Source organism: Callospermophilus lateralis, chromosome 9, assembly GCF_048772815.1.
Source record: "Callospermophilus lateralis isolate mCalLat2 chromosome 9, mCalLat2.hap1, whole genome shotgun sequence".
NCBI classification, from domain to species: Eukaryota; Metazoa; Chordata; class Mammalia; order Rodentia; family Sciuridae; genus Callospermophilus; species Callospermophilus lateralis.
The window spans coordinates 4,238,513-4,255,324 of record NC_135313.1 but is presented as its reverse complement, the minus strand read 5'-3'; the positions used below and the strand labels follow the sequence as shown (position 1 = coordinate 4,255,324).

Genomic DNA, 16,812 nt, shown 5'->3' with positions numbered 1-16,812 from the left:
TGGGGTCACTGATTTCCCTTTCTTAATCTTCAGTTCCCTTGAATTGCAATGGCTTCCATGCCCTGCATCAGATGGCCACCCCTTTAACCCAGAGTTTATTCCACTCGCTCTCCTGGCGGCTGAGCCCGCTGGGAAAGCACTGCTTGAGGGGACTGGCCTTGGTCTCAGCGGGCCTCGGGGCTCCGGCTAATTACTGTTTTTTAGTGCTGGAGGCTGAGTCCTCATTCCTCAGCTCTCTAGAGTGCTGAGCCCTGTGACTCTGCCCCCATCCTGCTCTTCAGTACTGTACCTGCTCCATTCAGAGTGCACTCCAAGAACCCCCTCACCTGCCTGCCTCCTGCACAGGAGTCTGTTCCAACAGGTATTGTAAGCTGTTTCTACCACTGCTGTGCTGTCTTCCCGGGTTTGAGGAGGGAGGCCTCCTGTGCCCTGCCTCCCTGGGCTCCTCTTCAGCATGCCCAGGGTCTTGCTCTGCAGCTTACTTGCTCTCTGTCTTTCTTCTGTCCTGTCCCTCCCTCACTCCCCACTGTATTGGTGCCTCAGCCAGTTGGTGCCATCTCTTTAATAATCACCTGAATGGCTTCCTCCCTCCATTGACTGTCACTGTTGTTTGAGAGGCCAAATCACTTCTTGCTGGAATGTTCACAGGTCTCCTAGTTTGTCCCTTGCTCCAATCTGGGAAGCTCCGTGCCATCCAGAAAGAGGCTTGCCAATGTGAATCAGAAGAGCCCCACCTGCTTAAAACCCAACAGCTCCTCTCACTGGTGGCAAAGCCCTGCTCCTTTCTCAGGACACCAGCTGCCCTGGGATCCAGCTCCCGTGGACCTCACCAGATTCACCTTGTGAGGCTCCACCCAGCTGGACTTCAGTCCTACCTCACCAGGGGTGGTCCCTAGAACCCCCAGCCATTTTGTTCTCCCTTTGCATGTTCTCCCTTCCTCCTAAGCCCCTGGCACCACAATGGCCCCCACATTCCTATCCTTCCTTCCTCTCAAAAGTCTTCCCAGAGCCACCAGGCAGAGGGCCACAGCTCTGTGTTGTCCTGCATCTAGCCTGCAGGTGCCCAGGCATGAGTTGTCATACCGTGTTTCCAACATTTGCTGGCACCTTTGTCTCCTCTCTTAGATTGTTGGCTCCTCGAATGTGGACATGGGGGCTCTTTCATGTCTCGGTGTCTCCTGTGGCACCTGGCCTAAAAGTGCTGGTGTTCCCTGAAAGCATGTTGAACAGGCGCTTTTCATGAATCAACACTTTGCAGCCTTGTTTCTGCTGTTTTTCTGTCATTTATCTACCTGGGCTCTGAACCAGATCACCCGTTGAAGGTTCAGAGCGGACAGTGGCTGCCCCTCAATCTCTTTATCTTTCCTCTTAGGAACTCTCAGTATTTTAAATTCTACCTTTGTGTTTGTTTAGCCTCAGCATCAGCAGTATCTTGAGAAGTGGTCTGTTTGGGCACAAGATTTTTGACAAACAGTACAATGTGATGTGAAATGTCCCTTGGCACGGTAACTAGCTAGGAGAACATGCAAATTTTATAATCAGAGCACTCCAGCGTCTTCCTGCTTGACTCTGGGAGAAATGCTGAACCATGCCGCAGGAGGTTAGAAATCAAGGGTTCTGGTTTTTTTTTTTTTTTGTCACTGAGACTAGCAAACAATTACAAACCATTTTCTTCTACATTTTTTTTTTTAAAAGCACCTCAGCCTCCAAAGATGTCCCCCAGGAAACAGAGCCAGACCTCTTTTCCAGGTCCTCAGCCTACCTGGTGGATGGCCGGGCTGCTGTCTGCAGCCCAGACACCTGTCAGAAGAACCAGGACACTGGCCCGCCTTTCAGAGGGTGGAAGATGCTCTTTTCTGTCTTAATGAGGAGCTTCCAGGTAGCTCGACCTTGGCCTTTCTGACAGTGGGCAGTGGTTAGCACTGCAGAATCGCAGGTACGAAGCAACACAACAGCACAGATTGGCAGAGGGCGCGTCTCTGTCGGCACACTGTGGGCAGTTAATAAAAATGAAGCTCGCGGGCCGGGGTTGTGGCTCAGTGGTAGAGCGCTTGCCGAGCATGCGTGAGGCACTGGGTTCAATCCCTGGCACCACATAAAAATATAATAAAATACAGATATTGCGTCCATTTACAACTAAAAAATATTTAAAAAAATGAACTCGAGGGGGCTGTGACTGTGGCTCAGTGGTAGGGCTCTTGCCTTGCACATGTGAGGCACTGGGATTGGATTCTTGGCACCACATAAAAAGAAATAAAATATAGTAAAGATAACGTGTTCATCTTAAAAAAAAAATGAAGCTTGAGAGCCTGAGTGATGGTGTGGAGGGGCCTGTGTCCTGGATGTGTGGACAGTCCAATACCAAACAGCACTGTGCCAGCCCACGTGAAAAAGCTGCCCATGTCTATGTGTGTGGAAGGAAAGACCAGACAAGGCAGGGCAGCGTGCGTTGTCTCTGGATGACTGGGTGACGGGGGCTTTGATTTCCTTGTCACCTGCCTGTATTTTCAAATTTTCCAACATAAGTCAGAGTAACAGTTTGATATCGCCACAGCTGGCATTATTAATCACAGCCACCCTCAGCAGCTCCAGCAGCAGCTCGCAGATTCAAATAATGTCAGCCCTGCTTTCCAGTTTCCCAAACACTCTCAGCTTGTCCACTGATCTGTTCAGTCATAAGCTGCAGCCCCAGAATGTGGGTAGGCATGGCCACGCCTCGGGAAGGTGAGTAGAACGGGCTGGGTGGTCACGGCTCACTCCAGGATCAGCAGAAAAGTGGCTAAAGTCTCGGGGACCTCTCAGACCTGACCCGGGCACTCAGTCCCTTCCTCAAACACTGGTCCTCATTTCAGTGCTGTGTATGTGCCCCCAGTTGGAGAAATGGCCTAGTTGGGAGCACAACTCCCAGGTTTGTGTGGGGAGCCCATGAGGGCTGAGCCTTTTACTCAGAGCTGGGACTTGCGACAGGTTTCCTGGTGTCCACAGGGAGTGTGGGGAGCAGGGGTGCATTCCCACCTGGAGCATGAGAGGCACTTTCTGTCTCTCACTGGGATGGAGGAGACTCCATGCCATCTCCGCAGCCTCTTGTAAGAAGGCGCTTGGACAGACACACTCGCCCCCTCCATTCCTCATCCCTGTCATGGATAATGACTGCGCTGACAGCTGTTACAGGGCCCAAGGTTGACAGTACAAAGAAAGAGTAGCTTGACCCAAAGGCAGGAGTGAACGGAGAGGGGCCATCAAGGGCTGTTGAATCCATGTCACTTTAATTCATGCCAAGGAGGAAGTGAGCTTGGAGTCCGCTCTCTCCCAACTCAGCTCCTGTCCACCAGGCAGCAGCCTGCTAAGCCACAGCTTTTCCTGGTCACCTCCTCTGGCGGAAGGTCCTGCCCAGCCTGGGCTTTCTTGTCCTTGGCCTCTTCCTCTGCCCCCTGCTCTGTCAGCCAGGTCTCCGCCCGTCTGCCCTAGGATTTCTTTCTCCCACCTTTTCTCTGTCCCATCTTCTCTGCCTCTCAATCACTTCACACAGTCCCCAAGTGGTGCTCCCCTGCCTCCTGGTTATAAGCTGGAAAGGCTTTGGGTTCCCCAATACTTGGTCTTTTTTTTTTTTTTTTTTTTTTAAACAAAAGTGACCTTTAGTCCTTGTAACTCTTCAGGATTCTGGTGGGATTTACAGGTAGGGAAATCAAGGCTTAAAAAAAGACCAGTGGCTTGCATGAGACCTTGCAGCCAGGACATAGCCCAGGTGGCCTGCTGGTCTGGCTCCAAATTCTCAGTTACATGGTCCACCTCACTGCTGGCCCTCTAGTCACGACCGCCTAGCTGTGTTTGGTCAGTTTCCGTGAGCATACATGATGGTGGTCGCCTAAGCTTTTATAACGGAGCTGAAAAATTCCTAACTCCTAGGATTTTTGCTAGACCCTTTCTAGGTTTAGATGTTTGTACACACAGATATGATTGCCCTCAGTATCCAGTAGGTTGACATGCTCTCCTGATTTGTAGCCTGGGAGCCATAGGCTCCAGCATCCAGGTGTGCAGGGGCCATGCTGTCTAGGCTTGTGCGGCTGTGACGTCACACAGTGTGAAGCTGCCTAGGGATGGAGGGGTCTAGTGACGAGTTTGTCAGGAGGATGGGGCCAGTAAGCAAAGCATGCCTGTGTTATTGGTCTAGAACCTTCCACGAGCCAGGAACCACACCGAGTATTGCCCTCAAGTTATCTCTAAGCTCCTTCTTCCTTCACTCATGCAACAGGAGAGGACCCTCCCAGGCTCCTCTCCTCTCAAGGCAGGGCGTGTTTCTTCCTTAGCACTCCATGGGAATTCCCGGGAGGCCCACTGACAGCCCCTGCAGTGGGCTCGGGCAGGAGGTAGCCTCTCCCATGGGCCTCGAGCTGTGGGGTGGGCACCAGCACCTCCTCCCACCCAGAACTCCCAGCAACGCTGCTGCACGAAGGTCTCACTCTCCCTAGTGCTGGGTGCGACTCAGTTTCAGAGGTCTGAGCCGGGGGCTGGAGGTGGAGACCAGGGCATCACGGTGGCCTCACAGCACATGGTGAGCTCCAGCCCCGCTGGGCGAGGGAGCGATTCCACACCCACAAAAAGATGATGCCGAAGGAACAAAGCAACAAGCACCACAAAGAACTCTGCCAATATGGCTCATTCCAGATGAACACATCGCTTAATTTTTTTTTTTTTTTTTGCAGGGGACAAAAGACGCTGCTCATAAGCTCTTGTTAGAAATATTAAGGAGGCGAAACTGCTGTCTCCTGGGTAACGATTTCTCTCTCCGTATTCCCTGGAGCCCTTGGACAATCCTGGCATGCCCTTTACTTCACATGATTGCTGCCAGAATCCCTTCTGACAGACAGAAGGGGCTCAGCGCTCAGCAGTGTGTCTGCAGGGTGATGGGCATGAGGAGCTAGTCTCCTTGGATCCCAGCTGCTGCTCCTTTCCTTCTTGGAGTTGACGTGGCAGCAGATGGGCTGCAGACATGTCCCAGGGGAAGAGTGCCTGGAGCCGCAGGCTGGGTCCCTGGGTGGGGGCAGAGGACAATATGGATGCTGCATGAAAGTGGGTGGGGACTTGGGGAAATGCAGTATCATTGTCTAAGGGCGCCGTTGGAGAAGGTTCCCTCCTGTGGACTGATTCCCCCGCTGACTCTGCATGGGGAAGCCACAGGCCTGAGACTTTGATGGAGGAGCAGTTCCACTTTATTTCCTTGGACCTTCTGCTGAGGCTGTCCTTGGGGGACCTGCCGTCCACCCCGCTGCTGTCTGTGTTTCCTTCTGGCTTGCTTTCTCTTGGGATGCTAAGTTATGAGACTATCAGGCAGACGCATGACAGTGGAAATGGCTGATGTGAACGGACAGATCCTCAGGGTGGTGGGGGCTCAGGAGAAAACCTTATTGGTCATTTCTAGCATCACAGTTTCCCTTGGAGCAATGGCTGCCATTTGATGTTTTTCTGAAACATTGCATGGCAGCAGCAGGGGATATTTTGGGCAAACTATCCTCAGATCACAAATGGAGCCCTGCATCTTGGAGAATGGAGACATGATTTAGGGAACAAGATTTCAGAAATCAGCTCCACTGCCTCCCCTCGTGTCCATCAAGCAGCATTGCCAGGGTCCTTCCTGGACACGAGAACAGACAGTGCTTCTCCCCCAGCTCTCTTGTCCTGGTCCCAACATTCTGGACGGAGAAGGAGACCCAGAAGCACCAGAGTGGGAGGAGGAGAAAAAGGAGGGGTGGTGATCTGGATGAGAGAAAAGGTGTATGAATCTTTAAAGTAAAATTTACATACTGAGAAATGCATAGGCTTAAGAGTATAATTGAATGAATTTTCCAAAGGAATATATCATCATAATCAAAAGCCCAGGCAAGATGTAGTATATGTCCATGTTTCCTCTTGCATTGATTGCCACTTGTTATCACCCCCAGAGGCAGTCACTTCTCCCTGCAATTTCTCCCTCCATGGTGCAGTTTTATTTTTTTCTAGAAGTTTCTATTTTTCTTGCATCTGCTCTGCGCATGCAACAATTCATCTGTATTGCTGTAAGCACAGAGCAAGTCGTTCTTGTTTTTATTGCTGGGTCATATTCAATTGCTTAGATATACCATGATTTTTAATCCATTCTCTTATTGATATTGATAGACATTTAGATGTTTTCCACTTTGTGACTATTATGAACAGAGCTGCTAAGAACATTTTTGTATAAATCTTTTTGTAGACATATATTCTCACTCTTAGGTAAATACCAACAAGTGGAATTGCAGGTAGTTATGCATTTAACTTTTAACTCCCAGCGTTCCAAAGAGATCTAACCATTTTACACACCCAGCAACGAAGTGTGGGAGTTCTAGTGGCTCCACACTCTTGTCGACATTTGGTGCTGTCAGATGTTTATTTGTTTTGAGTGACTGCATCATTACAGTGACATGGTGAATATCTTTGTGGTTTTAATTGGCATTTTTCTGATGACTGAAGGTGGTGAATGCCTTTTGATGTACTCATTGACATCTGTCTTTCATGCAGCGTCTGATTAAGGCTTATGCCCAGAGGGAAGCAAAAGATGAGTAAATCTGCCCAGAATGCCACCAAAGGCTGGGAAGGTTCGAAAGCCTATAATAGAACATGTTTGAAAGTTAATGGTTACAGATGAGTGGAACTACTTCCAGATGATAGGCAGTTTATATATAAGGGAGAGGCAGTCTTTCAGCATCCTTTGCACAATGCTTGGTTTGGGGCCCCAGCTCTGACACTGTCACTGCCAAAGCACTGGCCCTCTCTGAGCCTCAGTTTTCTCATCTCGTGATGGGGGATGACCAAGTCCTGCAGACGTGAGATGATTGTAGGAAAAAGACACCTGCTAACACTCAGGAATGCATTCAACTACAGACAGTAAGTCTTCCAATGGGGGTCGCTCCTCTTCCTTCAATCTTCCTTAAGATGTGTTGAACTCCTGGCATATAAATTGTTTTTCATTTAGTTGATCAAACACAACCAGTCCAAAAAAGCAAAGCTGTGTGCTTTTCATTAATTAGTCCCATGAAGGAAGCAAGTTGTCCTGGCTTTCATTTAAATCAAGACAGCCATAGACAAGAAAAAGACCAGGTCTTCCTTCTTCCTCCTGGAAGGGTGAATTGAGCACTCATCTGAGCTGTGGAAAGAGCGGGTGTTTTCTGGATGACGTATCCAAGCCTGTGAGCCTTGCTTCTCATGCAGTAAAACCCTTGTTAACAGCTGGAGGCTGTGGGGGAGGGGAAGGAGCCTGAGCTTTCTGCTCAGAGACTGACCCGACAGTGGCCGCGTTTTCCATTGTGATCATTGGTGAGCAGTCGGTCCTCCACATCCATGGGTTCTGCAGCTGCACTGTCAGCCAACCAGGGACTGAAGCTGTTAAACCCATTGCATCTGTCCTGCCTGAACACAGAATTTGATTGCTTGTCATTATTCCCTAAAAAGCACAGACCATATCTTTGACATTGTACTAGGTATTGTAGGTCATCTAGAATGATCTAAAGTCCATGGGAGAATGTGTGTCAAAAGCTGTGCCACTTTATAGAAGGGACTTGAGCATCGTGGATCTTGGTGTCCTCGGGGGTCCTGGAACCACAGCCCTGCAGATCATTAGTGCTTTGTTTATGTCTGCCGGATTTCAATTGGCTGGGTCAGAACTAGAAAAGAATCGTGCAATGGTTTTCTTTGATGATGTGTGTTCCCACTTGAGATAATTAGTTGCTTCCCCTCATCTCACTCTGGCTTATGAATTGTTCTTCATTTAGTTGATCTGACACAACCAGCCCCCAAAAGCAAAGCTGTGTGCTTTTCATGAATGAGTCCCATGAAGGAAGTGAGTTGTCCCGGCTTTCATTTAAATCAAGACAGCCATAGACAAGAAAAAGAATCTGGACTCAACAAATTCTTTTCTCATTTTAATTATCTCAGAGTAAGAATGGAAGGGTCGAGGGGAGGAATCTGGTAATAAATAGGGCGAGGCTGGCGGGCCGGCCGCCAGTGTGCACAGGTAACTTTACTGGAACTTTTCTTTTTGGGAAAACCTCTTCAAAAGCTTCCAGATGAAAGGACTGATATCCCTTTCTGTGTGTTGGATTCTGAATTCTGAAGCTTGCTGGTTGGAAGGAAGCACACATAATTTTTTTTTTTTTTTAAATCCCAGGAACTCAGAGACTCAAAGGTTTTAAAGTCCTATGCCCATGGAGAATTGCCGACTAAAAGGGGCAGAGCAGAGCTGGGTCCCTAGGTGTGGGGACCATTGTCATAAGAGTAAGAAAATGAAATGGCTCTGTATGTAGGTCAACGACCCCCTCTCTACCGGGAGGTAAAAAAAATTAAGGATGACCTAAAATCTACTATGTATAAAAAGATTCCAGAGAAAGTAGCTCTTTCTTGTCAAAGTGATAATGTTTATACTCCCCAAAGCCAGACCTCCTCGGAGTCTAACTTTAGGGGGACTCTTTAAAGCTGAAAAGCCTGGTCGGACCCTCAAGTCCTTTCTGACATCTATTAACTTTTCATCCTTCAAGGTAGTTGGCTGCGTTATTGTAGAGGTGTTCAATGGAACCTGCCAGCGTTTTCCGTTGTGATCATTGGTGTGGAGGGTTCTAAGTCAGCTGCTTCTTAGCGCTGGTGAACTTCTGGCTTCTCCATCACTTAACTTTTCCCCAATAGTGAAGATTTGAATGAGTCAAGACTCCCAAATTAAACCGTCAAAGGGAAAGATTCACAGAGAGAGATTTAGATGAGAAACCGGGACAGAAAAGAAGAGGAGGAACGAGAGGAAGACAGAAGGAGATTTAAAAAAAAAAAAACACTCTAATACAAAGACGTTTCAAGGGCCTTATTAAACAATGTCCTAGACCTGTATGATTTTTTTTGAAAAGCCAACTGAAGCCAGAAAATTAGTTTTTATAGCCCAGTTATGAGATGAGTAGCTCCAATGGTCTGCACCTGGTCACAGCTCTTCATGATGTCCACGTGTCAGACTCTTGGTTTTTCCTGAGGGCTGCTGTCAGGATTCACAGCGTTTTGTGCTCTGAGTAGCTACTGCTTTCTCATTTCTTAGCAAAAAGCAACTTTTTTTTCTAATAAAAATAAAATAGAACCCCTTCTTATTTAAGAATTGTTTCAGATTTACAGAAGAGTTGGGATGATAGGACAGAGTTCCTGCACATCCTTCACCCAGCTTCCCCTGAAGTTAACTTGTTATATTAGAGGGTACATTTGTCAAAATTAAGAACTTTGGTGTAGTACAGCAAACTCAACAGCCTCCAAAGGGCCCCCACGCTCCCAGGAGCAGTAAAGGGAGCAGGCAGAAGCTGGTGAGCTGAGTTGGAGGTGGATCTGCACTCCTAGGGAGCAGAGGCAGCTGGAATGCAGAGGGCTGAGTACTGGAGAAGGGAGAGTCAGAGAGAAAGAATTTGCAGAGGGGCCCCTTGGGTACTGAGTACTGATTACTGTGTGCCTATGAGGAACAGGCTTGAAAGGGTTAGGGGAGAGTGCCTGTAGAGTGCATAGGCCTGTTTCCACAACCAGAGCATAAAACCTCCAACTAATGAGGCATGCACTGGAGCCTTAAGAAAACGCTGTCCAGGAGTGGAGAAAAAAATCTATCTCTGTTAAATCCTGCTCTCATCCCACCTAGCAGAGATTAAAGGCAAGATCCAATTTATTTCCAAGTAAGTTTACATCTCAAAGTAAAGAGTATTGATAGAAATACAAAAATATCCAGTACCCAGTGAAACAAAGAGAAACAAAATCAACCAAAGTGACCCTGAAGTGACACAGATAGGGACACTGAAGCAGAGTTACAACTGTCCTCATATGTGTGGGAGGCTAGAAGAAAGGCGGAGCGTGTGAAGTACACATGATGGATATGGAAAAGACCCAAGACTGGACTTCTAAGGTTGAAACTACAGCATCTAAGATGAAAAGTACATTAGACAGGGTTCCTGGTACATCAGGGGTTTTAGAAGGAAAGATAAATCAGCCACAGAGGGATAAAAAGACTGCACAAGATAACAGAGCTCCAGTAAACTGTGGAAAGACTTCAAGAGGCACGGTGTGCACACCATGATTAGTGCTCCAAGGCCCTGGTAAAGAGAAGGAGTGGGTATAAAAAAAGGGGAAGAAATAATTGCCAACAGTTTTCTGAATTTGATGAAAAGTACAAATCAACAGATGAAAGAAAATCACATCAAGACACATCCTTAGCAAATGCTTAAAATCAGTGAAAAGTAGAAAATCTTACAGCCAGGGAAAGGATACATTAGGTACAAAGAAGTACAGATAAGGAGGACAGCAGATTTCTCATTGAAAAACAAAACAACCAAGTTAGAAGTCAGTGGAGTCATGTGTCTGCAGTACAGAAAGAAGAAGAGGAGGAGGAGGAGGAGGGAGAGGGAAAAGGAGGGGGAAGTCAAGAAAAACCAAACTGTCACTCCAGAATTCTCTAGCTGGCAAAAACACCTTTCAAACATTCAGGTGAAATAGTATTTTTCAAATATACAGATCTGAAAGCATTCACCACCAGCAGACTTTCAGTGCAAGTAACATTAAGGAAAGTTCTTTAAGCAGAAAGAAAACTATTCCAGAATGAAATGCAATGAAGGAGCTGGAAATGGTAACTACAGGGCTAGAAATAAAAAACCTTTTTTCTTATTATGTCAATATATTTAAAAGATAATTGACCATTTAAACAAAATAATAACAATATATTGTGGGACTTAAATGTAGAAGTGAAATGTATGATACCAATAGCACAAAGGCAGGAAGAGACATGGAAGTATACTATCTATGACTTTTACGCTACCCATGAACATCACTGAGGGCAGATTGTGATAAGGAAGGATGTATACTGAAAACCCTAAAGGAATCACTATGCTAACACAACAAAATGCTATATTTAATAAGCAAAAAGGAGTCAAAATGAAATTATGAAAAATACTTCTAAGTTTAGAAGGCAAAAAAAGATGATAAAGAGAGCAAAGAATAGATGAACCAAATAGGGAAAAAAAAGCAGAAGGTTTACTTTGAACCTAACAAATCAAAATTACATTAAATGTAAGTGATATAAACATGAAATTAAAAAGCAAAGACTGTCAGATTACACATAAAAAGGCAAGATCCAATGATGATCTTACCACAAGAGGCTGACTTAAAAAAAAAAAAAAAACACACATAAGTTCAAAGTGAAAGGTTTGTATGGCTAGCAGCTTTTGGCCTAGTCTCCTAGCGATCAGGCCATGAATACCTTCCAGTGTTCGTCTCTTTGAGTCTCTCTCTTTGATTGTGGGTGGGACCTTTGACTTGCTTCTAGCTGATAGAAAATGGCAAAAGTGATAGGGGGTCATTCTGTGAGTAGATTACAGAAGATCATAGCTCCCATCTCACTAGCAAAATCTCTCTATTGTCTTCTCAGCTCACTCGCTTTGATGAAGCAAATTGCAATATTACAGAGTCCCACATGGCAAGGGGTATAATTTCCATGTTTTGTCTCTCCAAAATTTACATGGACAGCTAATCCTCAATGCAATAGTATTAAGTGGGTGGGTGGGTTCTAGGAAGTGATTAGGCCACCAGGGTTCTGTCCTCATGGATGGAATTAACATCCTTATAAAAAGGTTTGAGGGAGCAAGTCCATTCCTTCCATCTCTTCAACCCTTTCTGCCAGAAGGCCCCATCTTAGAAGCAGTGACCAGCTACTGAATCTGCTGGCACTTCCAGAAATGTGAGCAATAAACTCCTATTATTTATAAGTTACTTAGTCTAAGGTATTTTGTTACAGCAGCAGGAGTGGCCACAACAGTGTTATGGTTTAGATACTAGGTGCCCCCTAAAGCTCATGTGTGAGACAATGCAAGAGCAGTCAGAAGTAAAACCATAGGGTTTTGAAAGCCTTAACCAATCAATTAAACCAGTGTGTTAATCCACTTGAATGGATTAAATGGGTGGTGGTTACTGTAGGCAAGGAGGCTGTGGCTGGAGGAGGTGCTGCGGTGTGTATATGTTGTCTGTGGTGAGGGAAGGTGTCTCTCTGTTTTCTGGAGCATGTTCTAAGCTGCTCTCCTCCACCACACCCTTTTTCTTCCTGCCTCATCTTGTGTCCAGAGCAATGAGCTGGCTGTCTGTGGACTGAGACTTCTGAAACTGAGATACCCATATAAATTTTCCTTCTCTAAAATCGTTCTTGTCAGGCCTTTGGTCACAGCATAGAGTAAATAATTAAATAAAAAGCTGACTAAAATGGACAGAAAGGAACTGAAGGAAGTTTTCAACCAATGTCAGCCAGGAGCTGAGACCCTTAGTCCAACAGTACCTGGGAAACCGAATTCTGCCAGTAACCACAGAGTTTTGGTAGCAAATTCCCAGTTGACAATACAGATGAGACTGTAGGCCTTGTTATCACCAAGCATGCAGTCCTGTGAGACCCAGAAGCAGAAGACCTAGCAAAGCCATGGCCAAATGCCAGAAACTGTGAGGTAAGAAGTGTGTGTTGTTTTGAGTCTCTGCATTTGTGCTAATCTATGCACAGCAATAGATTTCTGATGAAGATGCAAAAAGGCACACCATGCTACAAATAATCTAAAGAAAGCTATATTAATACAGACCATGTCTTTTAATATCAAGGTGATTTTAGGCTGAAGAATACTACTAGAGATTAAGAATACCATTTCATAACGATAAAGATGTCCATTCTTGCAGGGCATGGTGGTGCACACCTGTAATCCCAGTGCTTGGGAGGCTGAGGCAGGAAAATCACAAGTTCAAAGCCAGCCTTAGCAACTTAGCCAGGCCCTAAGAAAGTTAGCGAGACCATGTCTCAAAATGAAACATAAAGAGGGCTGGGGACGTGGCTCAATGGCTAAGCTCCCCTGGGTTAAATGCCTAGTGTCAGAAGAAAAAAGTGTTCATTCTTCAAGAGGGCATAGCAATGCTAACCACTTGTGTACCTGATAATAGTACTTCAAAATACTTGAAGCAAAAACTGATGGAACAATTAGGAAAAAGAGATCAATCAACAATTATAGTCACAGAGTTTAACAGTGTTTTTTTAAAATAACTTGTAAAGCAAGTCTGAAGAATGTCATGAATAGTCAGTCAGGTTCTTTTCTGCTGTGACCAAACTACGTGGCAAGAACAACTTAGAGGAGGAAAGGCCTATTTCGGCTCATGGTTTTGGGCTGACTCTCTTGCTCTGGGCCCAAGTGAGGGAAGCTATGCCCTGATGGCAGCCAGGAAGCAGTCCACCCAAACACCGCGGATGCACACACATTGTTTTGTAATGTACATGGGACATTTACCACGAGACCACCTGTTTTAGAATGTCAATAAGTCTCAGTCAATTTACAAGGAGCAAAGTCATACAAAGTAAGTTCTGTAAACACAATGATTAAATTAGAAATAGAAAGCTATCTGGAAAGATCTATGAGAAATTCCCGAACATTTGGAAACTAAATGCACACTTTAACCCAGGAGTCAAATGAAAAGAAAATCAAAAGGAAATTTAGAGAGCATTTTGAGCTGACTGAAACTAAAAGTACAACATAGGAACATCTGTGAGCTTCAGAAAATAGTATGGAAGGATCATATGTACAACTAAAAGCCTACATCCCCAAATAAGAAAATTCTCAAATCAATGACATTAGCATCTTCCTTAAGAAATTAGAAAAGGATGAGCAAATGAAGGCCAATGTAAAAAAAAAAAGACAGGAAAATAAAAGAGGTCTAGTAGAAATCAGTGAAACAAAACTGAGAAAACTAACAGAGAAAATCAATGAAACCAAAGGCAAGACTGTGTGTGGGGGATGGGAATTCCAATTGCATGAGATAGAGAGGCGATATTGCTATAGATTCTGCAGCTATTAAAAGAATAACAAGGATCAACTTTATGCCAATAAATTCAAAACTTAGTTGAAAGAGATAAATCTCTTATAAGAGACAGACTGAAAGCTCTCTGAAAAATAAAGGAAGAAACTGTGTAGTTCTCCACCTAGCAAAGGACTTGAATCCATAGTTAGAAACTTGTCACAAAGAAAATGCCTTCCCAGATGGCTTCACGGAAGAACTGTACCAAACATTAAGGGACAAGTGCAGGTCTTCCAGAAAATAGGAGGGAACACTTCTGAGGCCAGCGTTACTCTGACACCAAAACCAGACAGGCATTACAAGAAAACCATAGACCAGTATCTTTCATGAAAATATATACACATATGAAAAATTATAATGAATCAAATCCAACATCATGTACATATGTGTATTTACATATATATGAAGCTAATACTTTGTGACCAAGTATGGTTTATTCCAGGAATGCAAGGTTGGTTTGACATTTGAAAATCAATCAATGTAAATCATTATAATTAACAGATGAAAAATTATATCACATCATCTCTGTATACGTAAGAAAATCATTTAATAAAACTTGATATACACTCATAATACAAAACCTCAGCAAAGAAAAAACAGAGAGGAGTGTTCTATCTTTGAAAAGGAGAATCTATAAAGCCTTTACATCTAATATCATACACAATGGAGGAGACATTCAATGCTTTCCTCTGAGGTCAGAACAAGGAGAACTGTCTGCCCTAGCCACCTCTACTCAACATGCCACTGGAGGAAAATAGGAAAGGACATCTGTATGGCAAAAGAAGTAAAAGTGTTTATTTGAAGATGATATATTTCCTACATAAAAATTTATTTCCTATGTAAAAATCCCACAGAGTTTATAAAAAGTTACCAGAACAATGAGTGAGTTTAGTTAGTTTGCAGGATAAAAGGTTAAGACACAAATATGTTATTTTGGTTTCATATAATAGCTACACATAGTCCAAAGCTGGAATAAAAATATTATGAACAGTATTATGATTCCAAAGTAAGATGACTAGGGAACAATCTTATAAAGTATTTGCAAGTCTTGTGCACTGAAAACTAAAACACAGCTGAGAGAAGCTATAAGACCTAAATATATGGAGGGATGCATCGGACCCATAGGTTACCAGTCTCAATATTTTTATGATGCCAGTACTCCCCAGATGGATTTAATTCATAGCTATCCCAGTGAAAACCCAGTTAGCTATTTTGAAGAAAATGACCAACTGTATCTAATATTCATATGAGCATGCAAATGAGCTAGATTAGCCCAACTACTGAAAAGGAAGAATGGCCCTGAGAATTACACTCTTGACTTCAAGGTTTATTAAGAAGCTTCAGTATTCAAGACAATGTGGGATTGGTGTCAAAATACACAGATGGATCAGTGAACTAGAGGAGAGATGGGGGATGACTCTTCCATTGCCCTCTGACCCCCCTATCCTCCCTGGGAGGCTGTCATGAGACAGATTCCTATTGTCTCTTGGGTTCTGATGAGCTGTGGGCCTTCCTGCCTCACCCCTTCAGAACAGAGCTGCGGACCCTAAACTGCAAAGCCCAGGTCTAGACTTGGATCTCAGCCCTGGGGCACCCTTCCACCCACATTGCCACCATCCAGCCCCCTTTGCTTGGATGTCATCATTTCTGGTGTGTGGGACGGAGTAAGGACCCTGAGGAGCTGGCACCTCTAGCTAGTCTTTCACTGTTTACACAAAAAGTGATTCCTGGCGTCTTGTGTATAATTGAGAAGACCGTTCAGAATGAAACCCACACGTATGGAGTCAATTGGTTTTTGACAAAAATACAAAGGGAACAGAGTGAAGAAAGTAAAGTGTTTTTGACAAATTGTCAAACTCTGTACACCCCGCTGGATATGCAGTTTTGGACCAGCTGGACACCCACAGGCAAAAGCAAGCCAAACACACGCTTCACCCCATACCTCACTCTCTATAGATCCAGAGATTAACTCCCAATGGAGCACAGCCATTGTTCTGGAGCAGCCCAGTTCTGCTGTGTGAGGACCAGCCCCAAGATGTTGTCACACGTGGAGAGTGGTGACAGTGACTGGGAGACCAGTGTCTGAGACTGGGGTCCCTGATGACTTCGTGGCTGTGGTATGCCACCGAGTGTACTTGGTGACTGGGGAAGTTTCTGGGCGAAGGCACAGGATGCCTGGTTGCTATGGAGATGTATGTCCCCCATGCTAGAGTCTTATCAGCCTGGACCTTATCCTCAGGCAGGGCAGCTCCCGGGATTGAGAGAACTTCCTGGCTGAGATAACCACGGCATTTGACCAGCTTGGCTGCTCCTGAATCTGCCTGGGAATCAGTAACTTTCAACAACGGACTTTCTTGAGCTGGGCAAGGCTCCTAACATTGCACATTGCACATTGCAACTGTAGCATATAACTGAGGAAGTAGCTGCATACTGCTGCTAACTCTGTAACTTTCATGAATACAAAGAAAAACCACTTGGATTGTCTTTCATCTGATTTAGAGACATATAATAAAGGTTGCTGGTGTAATTCTTTAGATCTGCTTCTCCATCGGAGAGCAGCACTCCACCGGACCCCAGTGTTTTATCTTCAAGGTCTGCATGTGTTGACTCTTTATTTCTTCCAATCTCCCATCACTCTTTGGGGGAAGCTGCTAGTTTGGCGGCGCTGGTCATGGCAGTCGAGGCTGAAGGGAAAAGGCAGGTAGATGCAGTATTGCACAGAATGCAATTTATTGGGGGACTGACTTAATACTTGGATTCCTGCAATATGGGTCACAAAAGGGGCATATTTATGGGTTAGGACAAAAGTGACTTTATCCTTGATCCTGTTTTATCTTAGTCTAATATTAAAGCGCCAGGCACATCCCTGGAGCCAGGGTCTGGTTATAAAGCTCCATATACAAGTCTAGTGTTTTTGTCTATTTA

General features: G+C 45.0%; 1 protein-coding gene across 1 annotated transcript in view; it reads right to left on the bottom strand.

Annotated features, from left to right (window-relative positions):
• Asb18 (ankyrin repeat and SOCS box containing 18) overlaps window positions 1-16,812 on the bottom strand; it is a 58,385-nt gene that overhangs the window by 17,179 nt on the left and 24,394 nt on the right. The window lies entirely within an intron of this gene.